General features: G+C 42.7%; 1 pseudogene; it reads right to left on the bottom strand.

The window, feature by feature from the left end:
• Positions 1 to 420: 420 nt before the first annotated feature.
• On the bottom strand, positions 421 to 5,434 carry LOC116122409 (annotated as a pseudogene).
• Between the last annotated feature and the right edge of the window lie 14,277 nt (positions 5,435 to 19,711).

The raw sequence follows: 19,711 nt of genomic DNA, 5'->3' as shown, positions 1-19,711 counted from the left end.
ATCATTAAATTTTCAACTAATTCCTGACTGCATAACAAGGTAATGTTATGAGAGGATAAATGTTTAAATCAATAACTAGGAGAAAAATCATAAAGGCCAAAGTAATCAAAATTATATAGAGTATGAACATATGTGCACTGAGAATAATATAATAGAACCTTTTGCTATTTTCAGCATATAAGACAGGGTTTGTCAATGGCAAGTGGGAAACTGAGAATCCTGTACAAAAGCCCCTAGCATCTGGCATGCCCCAATGTTTCACATATTAACCTATCCTTCATTTATAAAATGTGCATCTTCCACTAGCTGAACTGTTTCCGCTAGTTATTATCGTCAATCTCCAGCTCTTTTGTGTCCAAAACCAAAATGTCCATAACATATTTCATTTGTTTCTAGCATAATACCATATCCTAACTCAGCTTAATCATTTTTATAACCATTAACAAATCCATTTTCCTTACTTTCATTCATCAAACAACATGCATAGCCCAAAAACTGAACATTAATCACATCACAAAAATATCAAAACAAAATTCTAATCGACCTTACCTCTCTTGCTACAAGGCTTGGCTTAGCCACGACCTTAGTAGCAACCTCTGTTTCTTCTTCAACCAGAAACAAAACCCCATCGATCCCCTGCACTGAAATCCTACCATCTGTATAAATATTAGGATCAAACAAATATGCAGCCCCAAACTTCACACTTCCATCCACTTCCTGCGCGTTCACCTTATGTGGAACTCTCAATGTATCATACTTCACCTTCCCAAACCTCCTCACTCTATTACACATACTCTCTTCAGTCTGATACTCTGGCACCATATGATAATACATTACCTGCTCTGGCGCACCTGCTTCACTCAACTGCTCCGTCGTTAACTTAGCCATGGCCTCATCATTTGGGGCCAAAATGGTCAAAACATAACCTTCACACACTAACCTCCCCATTTCAGTAGCTAATGAAGTTAAGTTCACTAAAATATCAGCCAATTCATTGTACCCACCATAGTGTAATAAAGTTTGGATGAAATCCTTTACCTTTGTTTCTCCATCAAAGTGATGGTGAGGCCCTCCGGGGCCCGGGGCTGAAGCCAGGGCAATACCCGGACCCGTCGCCATAGCATCAAACATAGGTAAAGCCTGTGGCAAACTAGGTTTAACTGGTGAAGCCGGTTTCTTCAACCGGATTGTTCTCTAGTCAACCTCCGGTGCTCCTTCCGGTTTCACAACTGTAATTGAACGTAAACTCCTTCGACGATTGAACTCATCTAGAACTATGCGAGGGACCCAGACCTGTGAAACGCTGTGAATGACTCCATCGGGTCGGGCCACCGAATCCAGGTGGACAACTTTTGCAAGATCCAGAGAAAGAAACTCCCAGGGGCGGATTTAATGAATGACGAGTGGGGACCATGACCCCTACTCAATTTTTTAAAAATTTCAGAATTTCTATTTCTATTTCTATTTATTTAAATTTCCTTATAAATCTTTGAGATTTTGAGAACGGAATAGCCGGCCCCCACGATAAGTTTGGATTTTGTTTTTGTAAAACCCCGTTTTTAATTCTAATATATTTATTACATATTCTTTGTGATTTTTATTTTTATACAAGAGGATTTATTAGTTTTTAAAAATTTTATTGGGAGTGAAAATGAAATGAATAAGAGCTGTTGGGTTTGCACATAATGGTTTAAATCCTGAACAAATGGGTGAAGCATGTAATCTATTTAAGGGTGAAAATCAAGTCGAGCCACTTAAACTATACTTGATGTTGGCTTAAACTCGACTCCGAATTAGTCGAGTCGAGTTCGAGTAGTTAATCGAGTAAAACTCGACTCAATATATTCGCGAGTATTTCCAAGCTCGATGGTGAAGTTGGCAGTTTTTAAAGTAATAGGGGTCATATGTAATTTAAAAGTTATAAAATTTGCAAATCCACTCATGTTAACTGAGCTTGAAATTGAGTTCGAACTTGAACTCGACTAAAACTCGAATAAAACTCAACTAAAACTCGAAAAAAGCTCGATATTATACGAACTTGAATTCGAACTCGATTTCCAATTTCAAGTACCAAGTTTGAGTTTGAACTTGGTTTCTCATGTTCGATCCAGCTTGAACTTGAACTTGAACTCGGTACTATAGAGATCGAGTTGAGTTCAATTTACCAAATACTCGACTTGATTCGATTTCACCCCTAAGTCTATTAGATGTAATCTATTCCTTTGATTTTGCATTTAGCTTGCATATGATGAAAAGTATATTGGCAATTACTAATGAGTTGCCACAAGCATTGTAGAGAAAAGATCAAGACATTGTAACTGCTATGGCCCTAGTCAAAGTCTCCAAAACAACGGCTACAATTGTTGAGAGATGAAGGATGGAAATCTTTGTTGAGTGAAATTTCTTCATTTTGCAAAAAACATGATATTGTCATTTTGAATATGGATGATATGTTTGCAATTCGAAGGCAGCCACGACAAAGAGTTGAGCACATGAAAAATTTGCATCATTATCGAGTTGAATTGTTTTATACAATGATAGATATGCAACTTTAAGAACTTAACACTCATTTCACTAAGGTTAGTACTGAGCTGCTTCTTTGTATGACATGTTTAGATCCAAGTATTTCATTCTCTGCTTTTGACAAGCATAAGTTGATCTGTTTTGCCCAGTTTTATCCAACTGATTTTTCTGCACTTGAGTTTATGGTATTTGAGAACCATACTAGGACTTATGTTATTGACAGGCGTTCTTGTGATGAATTTTGCTGAGTTAGAAGGAATTGATGATTTGACTAAGATTTTAGTTCAGTTTAAAAAAGACATTTTGTATCTGTTGGTGTATAACCTTGTGAAACTTGCATTGGTTCTACTAGTTGCGATTGTGATCGTTGAAAGGACTTTTTCTACAATGAATCTTGTGAAAAGTTGGTTACGCAATCAAATGGGAAATCAATGGATGAATGATTGCTTGGTCACCTATATTGAGAAAGATGTATTTGATACAGTTGATGATGAGATAATTATCCAATGTTTTCAGAATATGAAAACTCATTGAGGACAATTGTAGAAAAATTGTTTTATTTTTACAAAAATTGTGTTTTTGGAAGATATTTATTTGTATTTTGTAACTTTTTGTTGAAGCTCATCATAATGAAAAAAAAAAGTATGAATATGATTGGTTTTATTTTATTTTATTTTATTTTATTTTTTTGTTTATTTTTTGCCCCCATAGAGTGAAATTCCTAGATCCGCCACTGAACTCCTCATATCCGCTAACATTTTTTATTGAGTTGACACAGTAGGAATTGGCCACTCATTGGATCCAATCTTGGTGGGCACGATATGAAATAGTAGTGTTGATGCGTGATTTTGACACCAACCAAACGCACATGTGAAATGCTGAGCAGGCCCAGAAGACACAATGCGAATGCAAAAAATGAGAATAAATGCAATGGAAAACAGCGTTTAAAGTGTTCGGATGCTAAGGAAGCGAATCCTATGTCCATTAACTTTTGTATTAATGATAGAGGTCAGGTCGCGTTAGCGGACTGACTTACAAATGATTATACAAGAAAGAGAATGCTGTATCTTTTTTAAAGAGAGTAGCTAATCCCTTAAATGAGAGAAAAACTCCCAATTTATAGTGGGATGGATTAAGGTTATCATTACTAAATCTGCGAGTTGGTGGGATTATCTGTGCAAATCCTTCTTTATATCACATTGCCCACCTTCTAGAGTGATTTATGAGATTTGGTGCAGGGATTGGACATGTGGAATCACTACAGCTTCTGGCTGGTCTGGCGTGCACCCACTTTACTGACAGAAGTGTACTGCTCCTGTCACCACGTGACGTGGCTGCTTCTAACTGGCTGCGGGCTTACCTAAGCTCTGACTTTTTATGCTAATTGAGCCTTGCATGAGCCCTATATTTTCAGGCATAACAGAAGTCCCCTAGTTTTTAAGGTTTGAGAATCAAGCCTTGGAAACTATAAATGCCTCGATCTGATGTTTGAAGAGACGCTGGTCGATTTGACCTGATTATAAAGGAGATCGAGAGGACATCTTTCCCTAAGCGACCTTGGATGATCTGCGACCTCAAGGTCAGCGACCTGGTCACGGTCACCCAGTGCTAGTGACGATCCCGACCTGAGGGATTCCCGACCTGTTCTCACTTGGTAACTTTTTAGGGTAAACGGTCATGCTGCTTTGTAGTCGGTAACATCGCTTCGCGATCAACGTGAGATGGGATCGGACAATCACGTCGCTTCATGACTGATAAGAAGCCCAAAGAGTCATGTTGCCTCGCGACTGACGATGAAGAGTGTTTCTAGTAACGATCTCTTCAGATATTATCCGTTGCACCTTTTACAATGGACGCACTAAATGAAGTGCTCTTTGCTCTAACGGACGTGTCTTATACGCAATAAGTGCTAGCTGCACGCATTAAATGCAAGCCGTGCTAAAATGACATTCCTTATTAGAGCATTAAATGTAGCTGTGGGCGCATTAAATGTGGAGAAGGGGAAACGTGCCATCGCTTGAGCATTTCAACGAAAGGGGATGACGATCTGGTTTCCTGAGGTGTGACGGTCAATCTTCTTCATTGATTCGTGACACGTGGTCGCAATCAACGGTTAGATGTGTTTTCCGCCCAAACGTCGTTTGATTTCGGGAAACCAAAGCGCCATTTTCTTCACTGTATAAACCCCAAGCTCCCTTCAGGCAAAGCCAGAGTATTTTCATTCTCAAGGAGCAAGAAACCTTTGCCAGTCTTGATTCTTTGCCTTTCAGAGCGGTGTTCGTTCGATATTTGGTACATAAGAGAGCCAATCTTTCTCATTCCTAGAGGTAAAGATGATTCCCTTGTTTTATCTTCAATGTTTATTGCTTTCACCAGTTATCATATGATAGCTATCCATCGGTAGCTTATCAGAGACGAAATACTCTCCGGTGGGTTGGAGCCATTGGTGGCCCTTTTAAGTATAATCTTAGGGTTTTTATGTGTTTAAGGAGGAAAAACTTTTCTCCATGTCATCATACGAAAATGTACAAAAACTAAATAGTCCCCTTTTGTCGCTTTTGCAGATTGCAAAAATGGACCCCCCAATAGACAGAGCCAATGAGAGAGCCAGCTCGCCTGTAAAGGATGCCCCTGCGGGCCCCCCTCGAGAAATTTACTTGGCATTTATAGCCGACGAACTGCAAAGGGTGGTTAACCAGTTCGCTGTCAGCGTAGACATTTTTCGCGATAGGGTGCATACTGCTCGAGATCCGCCACGTGGAATGGTTGCGATCTCGGAGGATATCTTCAAGGGTGGGGGGTTGATGCCTTTCCACCCTTTCACCAGGTCGGTCCTCGATCACTTCAGGATCGCACCGATGCATCTCACCCCGAACTCGTACATGATCGCCATTGCCATTGCCATGTACATCGCGTGTCGGGAGAACTGATTGGGCGAGCTAACTGCAGTCGAGCTCGATTGCTCGTACATATTGAAAAAAAACAAGGACAAGGATTCCTGGTACTTGTCCAGGGGAAGCTCGATACAAGCTGGGATACATAGCTATCCAAGCAATGCGGGAGCATACGACACAAAATTTTTTCTTTTGTCGCTATGATGGCATCAGTCGCTTTTGGGACCGAGTAGGTTATCTTTCCTTCTGAACTTACTTGATTTTCGTTCTTCGCTAACGAGCTATTTGTTTTTCTTGACAGTTAATAGAACGACCAGTTTGAACTTGCTCGCGGAGCCGGATAGGATTGTTTCATTTGGTTTTCTGCCCAAGGAAAGCCAAGATGCGAGGTTGCTTGTGACAACCGAGAATTTACGAACGTACGACTTCTTCAACGAGTATGCAGCCTTAGAGCCCCCACTAAGTAAGCTTCTAGACTGTCGTTTATAATTTTCTAGTAGTGAACTGTTTTATTAACGGTGCTCGCATGCAGCGACCATGCTTCCTCGGGTGTCCAAGTCGCCACGATCAAGACAATTCTCTTTCCCCCAGAGACATACTGCCGGGCCAACTGGAGATGCTCCTAGTGGTCCCCCCATCGGAGGGGCACAGGCAGATGCCCCGGTTCGACCTGCGAGAGCTCCTCTGTCCTTGGTTGCTTTCAAGAAGCAGAAGACCATGGCCTCGAGGCCTAAGAAGAGGCGACAAATTCAGTCCGAGGAAACAGAGTCCAAAGAGGAAGGCTTGGGCATTCAGCCCGAGAGGTCGCAGCCTTACCGAGCATTCAGCTCGGGAGGGTCGTTTAGAGTCGTGACCGGCATTTCCATCTATCAGTCGACGCGACCTGCGGCCACAGTCCCCGGGAGGAGGCCAGGCAAAGAGCCCGTGGGACAGGCTCTACCTGTCGAGGGCATTGGAACGCCTGTGCTAGACTCAATGGCCCAGCTCTCGGACCATTTGCAGCCGGTGGTCCTAACATTGTTGGAATGTGGACTTGCGGAGTCGTTTGAGCAGTTCCTAGCATCCAGTCCTGTCGAGCTGCTGTCCACATCGTTCCAACTCTTTAGCCAGGTAAATGAGCTATCGCAGACGAAGACCTTTGTTCACTTTCTTGAGGAAACTAAACTAACTCTTTGCTTTTATTTGTGCAGGCTTTGCTTTCCCTGCACATGTCTCAGTAGAAGACCCAGTTGGGGTCTACCGAGAAATTGGTCGAGCTGCGGGAGGAGAATACGCGGCTTATGTCGGAGCTGGAGGCCGCACGAGCAAACAGAGACTCGTCCATTGCTCAGGTAGACCAGTACATGTTTGAAAGGGACGCTGTTCGTCGCACGGTGGACTTCCAGAAGGTTGAGCTGGACAAACGCGGCGAGGAGGTGAAGAAGCTTCAGCGAACCATAGCTAGACTCTCTAGAGAGGCTAGTGAGAAGGATCAAACGCTGCAGAATACCTCCAAACGAGCCATGAGAGCTGAGCAGGAAAGGGGCAATCTATGGGAGGCCACTGAAAAGCAACGAATAGAGCTTGAGGCCGCGCTCCACTTCGCGTAGGGTCGCATTGCCTCACTAACCGCGGAAATGCAATAGCAGGAAACGGAGATGGAGAATAGGGCTGCGGATTGGACAATCAGGTCCATCTTTGCTCTTTAAGCGAAGAACCATGAGATGGATTTGTTTGATCTCCCTGGTGAGTATCGAGACGAACTGACTGCTCTGGCGCAGGCCGAGGCCGTGGAAATGGCCTAGGGACCTAATCTAGAAGAACATCCAGAGTACGTTCCAGAGGTGGTACCCAAAAAAGAGATCAGCGACCAGTCTGGGGACGTCAAGGTCACCCTTCCGGGACCCAGGAGCTGGGATCAGTGATCCGCCTTAGTAGCTCTTCGTTCTTGCTTTATGTACTCCCTTATAATACAAATAAATAAAGATTGCTTTTGGTGATTTTTCATGAGTACTTATAATTTTTGGTACCCTCCATTACATATGAGATCACATAGTAACTTTATAATTACACTTAGAATAAGCCTATACGAACATAATTATACATTGTATGCGAACAGAATCATACATGTAAAGCGATTACAAAAGAAGTGAATTACATCCATTACAAAGGTTGGAAAAGCTTTACAAATAAAAAAAAAAAAAAATGAGTTCGGAATTACTGATAGTAAAGTCGAAGGTGTTCAGCATTCCAAGCTCGCGGTACTATGGAACCATTTAGCCTTTTTAGGTGGTAAGTCCCCGGTCTTATCACTTTGGTGATGCGGTGTGAGCCCTCCCAGTTCGGTCCCAGGACTCCTGCACTTGGTTCTTGAGTACCGAGAAGAACTTCCTTTAATACAAGGTCACCAACCTAGAAGTCTCTTCGTCTGACCTTAGAATCGAAGAACCTTTTCGCGCGTTGCTGATAGGCTACTATTTTTAGCAGAGCCTTGCTACGATGTTCTTCAACAAGATCCAGACTTGCTCTCATAAGCACTTCATTGTCGGCTTCATTGTACAAGTCCCTTCATAGCGAACCGGTTCCTACCTCTACAGGGATCATTGCTTCGCAACCATATGCTAGCGAAAAAGGGGTTTCTGAAGTAAAGGTTCTCGGAGTTGTCCGATATGCTCATAAGACTTCGGGAAGGTCGTCGGCCCAATTCCCCTTGGCTGCGCCAAGTTTGGCATTCAGAGTGTGCTTGATGGTTTTGTTGACAGCTTTAACTTGGCCATTTGCTTGCGGTCTCGCGACTGAAGCGAATTTTTTATGAATACCCAGCTCGTCGCAAAACTGCTTGAACTTCTCGTTGTCGAACTATTTGCCATTATCTGAGATGAGGGTATGAGGAATCCCGTAGCGGCACACAATATTTTTGAAAACGAAGTCCTTGAGCTATTTGGTCGTGATCGTGGCTAGTGGCTTGGCTACTACCCATTTGGTGAAGTAATCTACTACGACCACGACATACTTGACTCCCCCTTTACCAACTGGCATGGGACCAATTAGATCAATTCCTCGCATAGAGAATGGCCAGGGGCTGGTCATGGTTATCAGTTGGTGGGAAGGAGCTCGCGGTATGTTCGCGAACAGCTGGCACTTATCACACCTTTTGACAAAGTTGTAGCCGTCTTCTTGGATTTAGGGCCAGTAGTACCTTGACGAACAACTTTGTTGGCAAGAGATCGTGCGGTGGTGTGATTACCACAGATCCTTTCACGTATTTCCCTCATGATGTAATCTGCCTCTTCGCCAGTTACACATCGGAGGAGAGGTCGCTAAATCCTTGCCTGTACAGTTGGTCTCCGATGAGGGTATAACGAGCAGATCTTGTTCGCAAAATTCTTACCTCGACCTTGTCGTTAGGCAAGGTCCCGTCTTTGAGGTATTGAATGATGGGGGTCATCCAGGAATCTGATTCTGTTACATTCACGGTCTATTCGATCGAGCTGATATTGGGGGTCTCGATGAATCGAACAGGAATGCTATCCGGTGCATCTGAATCCAATGACGAGGCTATCCTTGCCAAGGCATCTGCCACAGAGTTGCTATCTCTGGCAATCTGAGTGATTGTGAAGTGCTTGAATGGCTCGAGTGCGACCTTAGCTTTCTTCAAATAGCGGATCATATTTTCTTCCTTGGCTTGGTACTCTCCCAAAATCTGGTTAATGACCAGTATGGAGTTGCTGTGGACACTGATCGTGGTTGCACCCATTTCTCTGGTCAACCACAGTCCAGCAAGCAGAGCTTCATACTCGGCCTCATTATTGGTTAACTTGAACCCAAACCGGAGAATGCCATAAATGCGAGCCCCTTTGAGGCTCAAGAGGAGGAGGCCTGCACCGGCCTTCTTTCTATTCGATGATCCATCGACGTAGAGGCTCCAGGTCGATAGATTTTGAGCAGTTTCCTGAATGACTTTATTAGGCTGTTGTTCCGACTCACTTGTCGGAAGATATGAGAATTCAGATATGAAGTCGGTAATAGCTTGCCCTTTGATAGTCGATCTTGGTTTGTACTTCAGATCGAACTAACTTAATTCCATGGCCCACTTAAGTAGTTTGCCCGACGCCTTTCTGGAAGCGATCAGCAGGGCATAGGCTAACCGTTCCATTTCCGAATACCGCATTTCAACATCCAACAGACGCTTCCTCACGTAGTACACTGGCCATTGGACCCTGTCCTCTCCCCGAACTAAGGCTGCACTGACCGCGAATTGAGAGACGGACAGATACAGGAGAAGGATCTCTTGCGGGAGAGGCTTTGGACAGAAGAGGTGGCTTCCCGAGGTGTTCCTTGATACTTTGGAATGCCTGTTCACACTCGGGAGTCCACTTGAACTTTTTATTGGCCTTTAGAACATTGAAGAATTGCAAGCAGCGATCTGTTAACCTCGATATGAAGCGATTTAGCGCCGCTATTCGCCCATTAAGGCTCATGACCTGCTTTTTGCTAGTCGGGCTTTTCATGTCGAGGAGCGCTTGGATTTTCTCGGGATTGATCTCTATTCCCCGTTGGTTAACCATGTATCCTAGGAATTTTCCCGAGGATACTACGAACGAGCACTTGAGGGGGTTTAGCTTCATTCTGTATAGTCGGAGGATATCAAACATCTCAGCGAGATGCCTATGTGATCCAAAGCGACATGGGATTTGACCAGCATGTCATCTACATAGACCTCCATTGACTTCCCGATCTGTTCGGAGAACATCCGATTAACCAACCGCTGGTAGGTTGCGCCAGCGTTCTTGAGGCCGAAGGGCATAATTCTGTAGCAGTATAGTCCCCGATATGTAACAAAGGATGTATGCTCTTCGTCCGGCGCATACATCAAAATTTGGTTATATCTCAAGTACGCATCCATGAAGCTCAACAGCTCGTGCCCCGACGTGGCATTTACGAGCTGGTCGATTCTAGGTAGGGGAAAGCTATCTTTCGGACATGCTTTGTTAAGATCGGTGAATTCGACGCAGGTTCGCTATTTTTCGTTAGGCTTCTTTACTAGGATCGGGTTGGCAACCCAGGTCAGATAGAGTGTTTCTCGGATGGATCCGTTTCGAAGGAGGTTATCCACCTCTAGTTTTAAGGCGGCATATCGCTCTGGATCCTTCACTGTCAATGTTTAATGTATGGCAAATAATATCCGGGCTGATCCCGACAATATCTGCTTGTGACCATGCGAACAGATCGATGTTTTCTCTGAGAAAACTGGTCAGCTCGGTAGCGAGCTGGGGGTTGAGATTTTGACTACTACGCGTTGAGATCCGCTAACTTCCCCTATCCCCGTCGGGTGGGAAACTTTATCTTCAGATGGTATATCGAAGTGACCGCTCTGAAGTTTCTCAGCAGAGGTCGCCCCAGGATACCATTAAAAGCGGATGGGCAATCCACTACCAATAATTCAGTTACCTTGGTCACTTCGTCATAGTCACCCAGCGTGATTGGAAGCAAGATCGTTCCTTTGGGGATCAGGTGGTCCCTGGTAAAACCATACAGAGGGATCGAGGCGGGCTTCAGATCGGCCTCGTCTAAGTTCATTCTTTCGAAAGCTGTCTGGAATAGGATGTTCACAGCACTTCCGTTATCCACCAACATTCTGTGGACGTTATGGTGCCCTATAAGGGGCGTGATTACAAGAGCGTCATCGTGGGGATGATGCAAATGAGTTGCATCCTTTTCGGAGAAGGTAATTGCCTCCTCCCTGCAGACCTTTTGTGGTCGCTGTGTCGTGCTCATCACACCGATAGGGTCGTGATGGGCCACGCGAGTATATCTTTCCTGGGCACCTCGTGAGTTCCCCGCGAGGTGCGGCCCTCCAAAGATCAGGTTGATACTGCCTATGCCTTTGCGATCACGACGCTTCTTTCCTGGTTCCCCTTTATTTTTCTCTTGTGCGGGAGTGGAATCGTCAATATATTCCTTGAAATGTCCCTGCTTGATGAGGTCTTCGATTGCCTGTTTGAGAGCTCGGCACTCATCGGTGTGATGCCCATTATCCCGATGAAAGCGACAGTACTTTTTACTATTTCTGGCTGATGGGGGACTTTTCATGGGCTCAGGCTCTCCGAGCAGGCTAGCTTTTTCTGATTTGTCAAGAATAGTCGATACAGATGCATTCAAAGGCGTATATTGATTTCTGTCGCGATCGCGATGAGGAACAAAAGCATAAGACTTTTTGGGCTCATAACACGGTTTCTTTCCCTTTCGTTGATCGTCAGTAGCCCATCTACGATCAACTCTCCTGTCCTCCCGACCAAACGCACTACCCGAAGCACCGTGGTCATGGCAGTGAAGGGGGGCCACGAAACTTTCAATACGGAGGTACTTCTCCGCCAGGTTATAGAAACAGGTGAGGGAAACATCATCCTTAGCCTGTAACTCTTTCCACAGGTCGGTTTGTGGGTGAACTCCTGCTATGATGAGAGTCCGAATAGACTCCTCGGGAGTGTGAGCTACCTTGTTAAGCTCTCTGTGGAATCGATCGATGTACGATTAGAAGGATTCATCCCTCTCTTGCCTTATGTTGCTGAGGTAGCTCAAAGGCATCGAGAACTTTCAATTTGCTTGGAAATGCCTCAGGAATGTCGCGCTCATTTAAGGCCACGAGCTGATCGATCCCACTGGGAGCGACCTGAACCATCGTTTGGCATGAGAGGTCAGAGTTACTGCCAAACAATGGCACTTTGCTAGATCTGAGACCTGGTAAAGCTCCATCAGGTCATTGAATTCATATAAATGATCCTGCAGATCAGAATTTTCATCGAACGCCCGTATGTTGGGCATTTGGAATCTTGATGGGAGTGGGGTAGCCAATACTATTGGAGAAAAAGTGGATGCGGACGTGACCTGCCCCTGCTCGTTTTGCTGAGCTCTTAGCTGGTCTAGAGCTCGCTGTAACTCCTCAATCTGAGGCAACGGAGCTATCTGGGGATTACTTTCTCCCATGCGAGTCTGAACCTTACAGTTGCGGTTGAGAAAGGTTCAGAGGTCGGATTCCACTTCGCCTCGGCTAGTAGTTCCAGTCGCCCTCGACACACGCTGGCTAGAACCCTGTGATAGCAATGGATGGTGCGGGGAATTGTCATGACCTCCGCGGTGGTATGAACCGCCCCGCAAAGTGTGGGAACCTCCCGCATGATGACGATCATGATCATTTTTTTTGTGGTGATAAGAATCGCCCTGCCCAACACTTTTATCGGGGTGTGCATGCGATGTGGCCTGGGATGGCTCAGCTTGTGACTTTTCACTGAGTCTTAAAGCCACGGGTATTCTACTCAGGACGTAGTCGGTGTTCGCCGGCCCTTTGGAGCCTTTAGGCCTATTTTTCCCCACTTGTTTACACTTTCTTCAATGCGTTACAATGCTCACGGACCAGGCTATCGCCCTTTGCTGCGCTTTCGTGCAACTTGCATGCGTTTTTGGCGGTTGCACCACCCCAGCTGATTTGGGTGGCATGCCTTGGTCTAAACGGTCCAACCTTCGGTTGATCGTCTAGAGGGTATTGTCGAATCTCTCCAGGTAGCTTCTGATGGCGTGGTTAAGTTGTGAACTTGACGGGATATCCCCCACGACATTTTGTGGAATTGAAGGTACCTCAGAAGAGGTGTCCTGGACTTGGGGGATCTCCCCAGCACCCTGGTTGGTTCGCTCAGGTTCAAGTTGGCAGGCCATTTGCTGTTGTAGCACCAGTAAGTTAGAGATTCTTCTGATGAAGGACAAATACTAAATCAAGCTCTCCTTCTAGCGCCAAACTGTTGATGCGTGATTTTGACACCAACCAAATGCACATGTGAAATGCTGAGCAGGCCCAGAAGACACACACGAATGCGAAAAATGAGAATAAATGCAATGGAAAACAGCGTTTAAAGTGGTTCGGATGCTAAGGAAGCGAATCCTACGTCCACTAACTTTTGTATTAATGATAGAAGTCAGGTTGTGTTAGCGCACTGACTTACAAATGATTGTACAAGAAAGAGAATGCTATATCTTTTTTAGAGAGAGTAACTAATCCCTTAAATGAGAGAAGAGCTCCCAATTTATAGTGGGATAGATTAAGGTTATCATTACTAAATCTGCGAGTTGGTGGGATTATCTGTGCAAATCCTTCTTTATGTCACATTGCCTACCTTCTAGAGTGATTTACGAGATTTAGTGCAGGGATTGGACACGTGGAATCACTACAGCTTCTAGCTGGTTTGGCGTGCACCCACTTTACTGACAAAAGTGTGCTGCTCCTGTCACCACGCGACGTGACTGCTTCTAATTGGCTGTGGGCCTACCTAAGCTCTGACTTTTTATGCAACAAGTCGTGTATGTTTTAACTGGAGAAAAAATCATTATTGGAATTAGACAAGAAGATGAAGGAGATAATCCTGCGGATGATAGTACGAAAATACCAAAAGTTTCGTGCCAAGAAGCTCTAAATATGCTTGAGAAGCTAGAAATATTTTGGCTTCAATAGGAAGGTGTCCATGTTGGTGACTTATTACGTACCCACAAGATAAAAGATGTGATAACAACTCTAAAGCATAAATCATTGTCCCAAACAACTTTAGATAAATATTTTATTTCATCTTAATCCTTCAATGTAACATAGCATATATTTCTTGCAATATATATATAATTATTACTATGTAGAGGCAAGTTCCTTAAAACGGAACCTAGAAAAATTATAACTTATTACAATGTGAAACTTATTCTTATTTATAGCGGGCCCAAGTTGGGACTAAATTTTTTAATGATTATCTTGAGGTTATTACTATATAGAGTATCACTATATAGAGGTTATACTATATTATGGTTTATTAATTCATGACAGATTAATTGTTTCGTAAGAGAAGTTAAAAGAAATTATGTTTATGAGTCAACAATGTCCAAGCTATTAGATTGTATTGAATTGATTTTCAAGAATTTATGTTACTATAACTTAATCCATCAACAAAAATTAATAACATCAATAGTGGATTTAGATGTTGATTTAGTGAAGATGTAATTTACAATCTTGATAGAGACTGAGAAAAGAGAACTCAAGAGGGAAAACTCGTTAAGATAACTCTTTGTAATTCATAATAACTCTTTATAACTCAGTTACTCAGTTCGTTCCATAATAGTGGATGTAAGTTTTGCATTATAAGCAGTCGAACCACTTTAAAAAGTTTTTTTTGTTCTTTGTTATTACGTGATTATTATTGCACATTCCTCACCGCATAACTTTCATCGCTAATCCATCAGGATTACACAGTCATCTTACATGGTTCTAGCATTATCAATCACGTACTTCTGGTTGGTGCAATTTTTCACATCAATAGTTAAGCGAAATAACTTTGGCAAATATAAACAAGAGTATAGACTAAAGTGGACTTCAGCTATCCAAGGCTTGTAGAAATTTATGAATTTTTATTTTATGGTGAGATATTATATAATGTCTTTAACCTATTATTAAGATTGTTATAGAAATGGATTAAAAATGTAAGTTCCTATCTTATACATTAACAAAAAATTACCAATAAATTAAGTATAATTAAGAGATTGAAGGGGTGTTTGATATTTTATTTAAAAGTTTGAGTGGATTTGAATATATAAATTGATCTATTCTAGGAAGGGTTATATATATATATACCAACGACTTGCACGTGTAAGGTGCTAAGCTGCTCTTAGAAGTTACACATGAATGATTGCAGATGATCTAATGTAAAGACTAAATAATAAATGAAAGACGATTTTTAAAGTGGTTCAGATGCTTAAAGTGAATCTTACATCCACTGTTATCTTATATATGAGAGATTACAAGAGGTCGCATATAGCGAACAGCGAGCAGAGGTACAAAGACTAATTATTCAGACAGAATATCAAGTCAGTCTTTTTCTCGTAGGCTATCTTTGTTATGAGAATATAGATTACAATCAGAATGAGGGTTTTTTTGTGTATCAGAATCCCGAAAATGAGAAGGGGAGTCTTATATTTATAGTAGAGGAAATCAAGGTAATGATTACAAATCTGCAAGTGGGTAGGTACCGTGTAAGTCCTTTCTTGCCTCCCATTGGCTGATAACTTAGGATATATCCTCAAGTTACCTGGGGCTTAGACAAGTGTGCGGCTCCCATTCACTTATAGACAAAACCAGAATCTACCAAGTTTGTGATAGCCATATTTTCTCTGTCTTGGGGCGACGTGGTAGCTCCTAGATGGCGCAAAGCATTCCTGAACTCTGATTGGAGCTAGTTGATGTAGGCTTACATCAGCCCTGATTTTTTAGGCATAACAGAACTCCCCAGTTCTTGAGGTTCAAGAATTGAATCTTGAGAACTTCATGATTATGTCGCGATCTGAATTGTCCCGAGGAGTACCTGCCCAAACTAACAGTTGAGAACAACCAAAACGACATGAGGTTGCTAGCTTAACTCGACTAGCAAATTGAGTTGAGGTCACGACATGGATCTTCGAGTGTTACATAAGTGACCTAAGGTGATCGTTCCAAAAAGGTTCAACAACCTATGTTGGATCCTACTTAGTGCTATACCAATGTGTTTCGAACTTTATCTATCACTCGCGACATGAAAACAGCTAGATACATGAAGAAGAGTGTTTTATTCGAACAACGTCTTCAGATGTTATCCGTTGTGCTTGATAGTTGTCTTAGTCAATAAAATAAGCTTTATCTAACAGATGTGTCCTTGCGCAATAAGTGCCAGCCATGAGCATTAAATGTGAGCCATGCTGAAATGACATTATCTTTTAAAGCATTAAATACAGATGAGGGCGCATTTAATGTGGAGGAGATAATCATGTTGTCGCTTGGTGATTTAAATGAAGGGAAACGTCGATTGATTTCCACGAAGCGTGATGGTTACTCTTCGTACAGATTGGCGACACGTGGTCACAATCAATGGCTAGAAACGCGTCTTGCCCAATCGTCGCATATAAAAGAAACAAACGTCATCTTCCCTATAAAACCCTAAGCCCATTTCAAGTTTTTCGCAGAACTTACACTTTCAGAGAGAAAAACAACGTTTTTACACTTAAGAAATCAGTTCATTCTCTTCTCGGTTGATGCACACTCATCGTTACGATAGAACGTCCATTCCCAGCAATCCAGAGGTAAAGAAAATTTCTTCTCTTTTTCTCTTTTTCATTTTTATTAAAAAAACTCTGTTTTTACAATAATGGTGGGTATAGACGTCTGATGGGTTTGGACGATGAGCATTCTTGGGTAGTGATTGAAAAGAAACACCTTTAAGAATATAAACTTAGGGCAAAGATCCTAAAAAACACCATCCTTAAGAATTTTTAGGGTTTATGGAAGAAAAATAAGGGTTTCTTTACTCTTTTAAGTCATTGTACGAGACAATGTGTACAGAGACTGAGTCATCTTTACATATCACACATTTTTAGACTTTAAGAGTAATAGACACTCTTGAGGTAAGAACAACAGGAGAGGAAAGCTCGCGGCCACCAGGCACCTTGACAAGTCCCAGGCTGGCGGTACGAACAACAGTTACAGGGGAGGAGATACAAAAGGCGATAGACTAATTTGCGATCAACGTAAACGTCTCCTAACACAAGTTGCATACTACTCAAGACCCTCCCGAGGGAATGGTTGCAATCTCAGAATCAATTTTTAAATGTGGAGTGAGGATACCCTTCCACCCTTACATCAGGTCGATTCTCGACCACTTCTAGGTCGTACCGTTCCAGTTGATGCCCAATGCATATATGATAACAGTCGCTATGTATTTTGCATTTGGCAAAAACAACCTTGGCGTGTCGACGGTAGTGGAACTCGACTGCGCCTATTATCTAAATAGGAGTAAAGACAAGGATTCATACTACCTCTCTAAGCGATCAACGAGCGAATGAGGGATATCTGGTTACCCCATCAACGTCGGGGCTTACGAAACCAAGTGTTTCTTCTTCGAGTATGACGGAGTCTGTAAATTTATAGAACTAAGTAGGTTTTCCTTTTGATTCTCAGATTGCCCATCCTCCATCTTTAACTCTCTTTTGATAACTAAGGCTAATGAATTTTTTGCTTTCTTATAGAAAACAAAACGACTAGGTTGTCCGTGCTAGCTGATTTTAGCTGCATCGAGGCATTTGGTCGCTTGCCTAAACAAAATCATGATGTGAAGCTACTTATGACTACCGCCAATCTGTGCAAGTACGGTTATTTCAGCCTTTAGGTGTCTTTGAAAGCTCCAACACGTAAGTAACTTATTTCGTAAAAGAATTTTTAAGTCTTTTACTAACAAGAGAAGACTTTCTTGTTGATTCATTTTCATGCCATGTAGCGACCATGCCACCAAGGGTCCCAAAAATGTCGTAGAAAATTGGGGGGTTCAATTTCCCCAAGATTAACCTGACCAAACCAGTTACAACGACCTCCAACGGTATCCCTATGGGGGGGGGGGGTACGAATTAGTGTCAAAAGGCAACAACCTACGGAGCAACGTGAAGAAGCTCCCTAGCTCGTGGCTGCTCAAGCTTTAAAGAAGAAGACTATGGGTCAGAAGTCCAAGAAAAGAAATCAATTACACGCCGAATAAGACACTGAATCCGAACTAGAGGACTTCGGGGTATTACTAGGCGGGCTTCCACCTTATCAAGTTTTTTCTATAAGAACTCCCTCAAGAGAGGCTCTCGGGACTTCTGTTGCTCCCAGGAGCTCGAGAAGGGGAGAGGGAGCGAACATAGCTACCCAAGGGGGAGCAGGCGAGTAATGGGTTGAAGGAGTGCCTGCCTCCACGAGGCGAGACCCGTCCGTGTTGGATGCATAGGGTAGCTACCAAAACATTTACAACCGGTGGTTTACACCCTCTTGGAATGCCAACTTGCCACAACCTTTGACGGGTTTGTGGCTTCTCGACCTAGTGGCCACCGCACTTCAAATGCAAAGGCAAGTAAAGCAACCCATTCTCTTCGAAACTCTTCCTTACCAGTCGAAGCTTTAGTTTTTTAAAAACTTAAAAAAAAAAAAAAAAAAAAAAAAAAAAAAAAAAAAAAAAACTAACTTCCCATTCCTTCTTTATGCAGTCTTTGCTTGCCTTGAACGTGGTTCAACAGAAGATGGATATGGACTCTGCCGACAAACTTCACTAACTGAAGGAAGAAAATGCCAAACTAAAGCAAGATCTTGTAGCTTTAGATGTAGAGGCAAAAGCTGCCCAAGTTTAGGCGAATCCATATATAACTAAGAGGAACTCTACTTTGCAAGCATCAGACTTCAACAAGGTCGAGCTTGATGAGAAGAATGATGAAAATAAAGAGTTCCAGCAAACAATAGCGAGGCTCACTAAGGAGTTGAGCAGAGAGAAAAGAAGCTGCAAGCGAGCTTAGAGCGCAAAAAAAAAACAACAGAAAAGACCCGAGTTGAGTTGTAAGAGGACTTAGAAAAGCAGAAGAGGGTGCTGCAGACGGATCTCGAGCTAGCTTAGGGGCGAGTCACTTTTCTAAACAAATAGATGAGGCGCCAAAACCTTGAGCTTAAGAGGAAGGCTACTCACTGGACAATACAAGTTATATATAGCTTGCGGCCGAGAAATCCGAAAATGGATATCTCTGACCTCTCTGATGATTACCAAGCGGTTCTTGTTTCTATGCTCAAGGCTGAAGAGGCCGAACAGCGAGAGGAACTAGAACCTCTTTTGGAGGACGATCAGCCAGAAACAGATATTTCTGAAAACCGCACAATCGATCTGAAGATTAGCGATTAGCCAACGGCCAAGAGGTCGCACCTAGGGGGCCCGAAAACGAAGGCTAGTGATCGCTCTCTTTTCTACTGGAATTGAGTCTTTTTATCTTTACCTAATGTAGTTCCTTGTCACTTTTGTATACATTTATTGGATATATTAAAAGGAATTATTGATCATTTGTGATACTACTTTTATAACTTAAGCACTTCACAAAACAAATATAGCATATCCGATCATTGAACTTGTAAAATGTTATAAAGAATAAGATTATTAAAAACTTGAGACTATGACACAAGTATTTCTTTTGAGATGAATTGGAACAATCTTATTCAAGATATTTACAACAATAAAACTTTACAAGTAAAAAATGACCAAGCTATAATCGAGTTTGGAATTACTAATAATAAGGGTGAAAATGCTCAGCATTCCAAGCTCGTAGCACTTCAGAACCATTAAGCCTTCTGAGGTGATACGTTCTAGGTCACATTACTTTAGCGACACGATATAGACCTTCCCAGTTAGGCCCCAATACCCCCGCACTTGGTTCTCTTATACCGAGAATGACTTTTTTCAAAACCAGGTCGC

The sequence above is a fragment of the Pistacia vera genome, unplaced genomic scaffold (assembly GCF_008641045.1).
Source record: "Pistacia vera cultivar Batoury unplaced genomic scaffold, PisVer_v2 Contig1022, whole genome shotgun sequence".
Classification (NCBI taxonomy): Eukaryota; Viridiplantae; Streptophyta; class Magnoliopsida; order Sapindales; family Anacardiaceae; genus Pistacia; species Pistacia vera.
The sequence above is the reverse complement of the archived record's forward strand: the minus strand, read 5'-3'. Positions and strand labels throughout refer to the sequence as shown.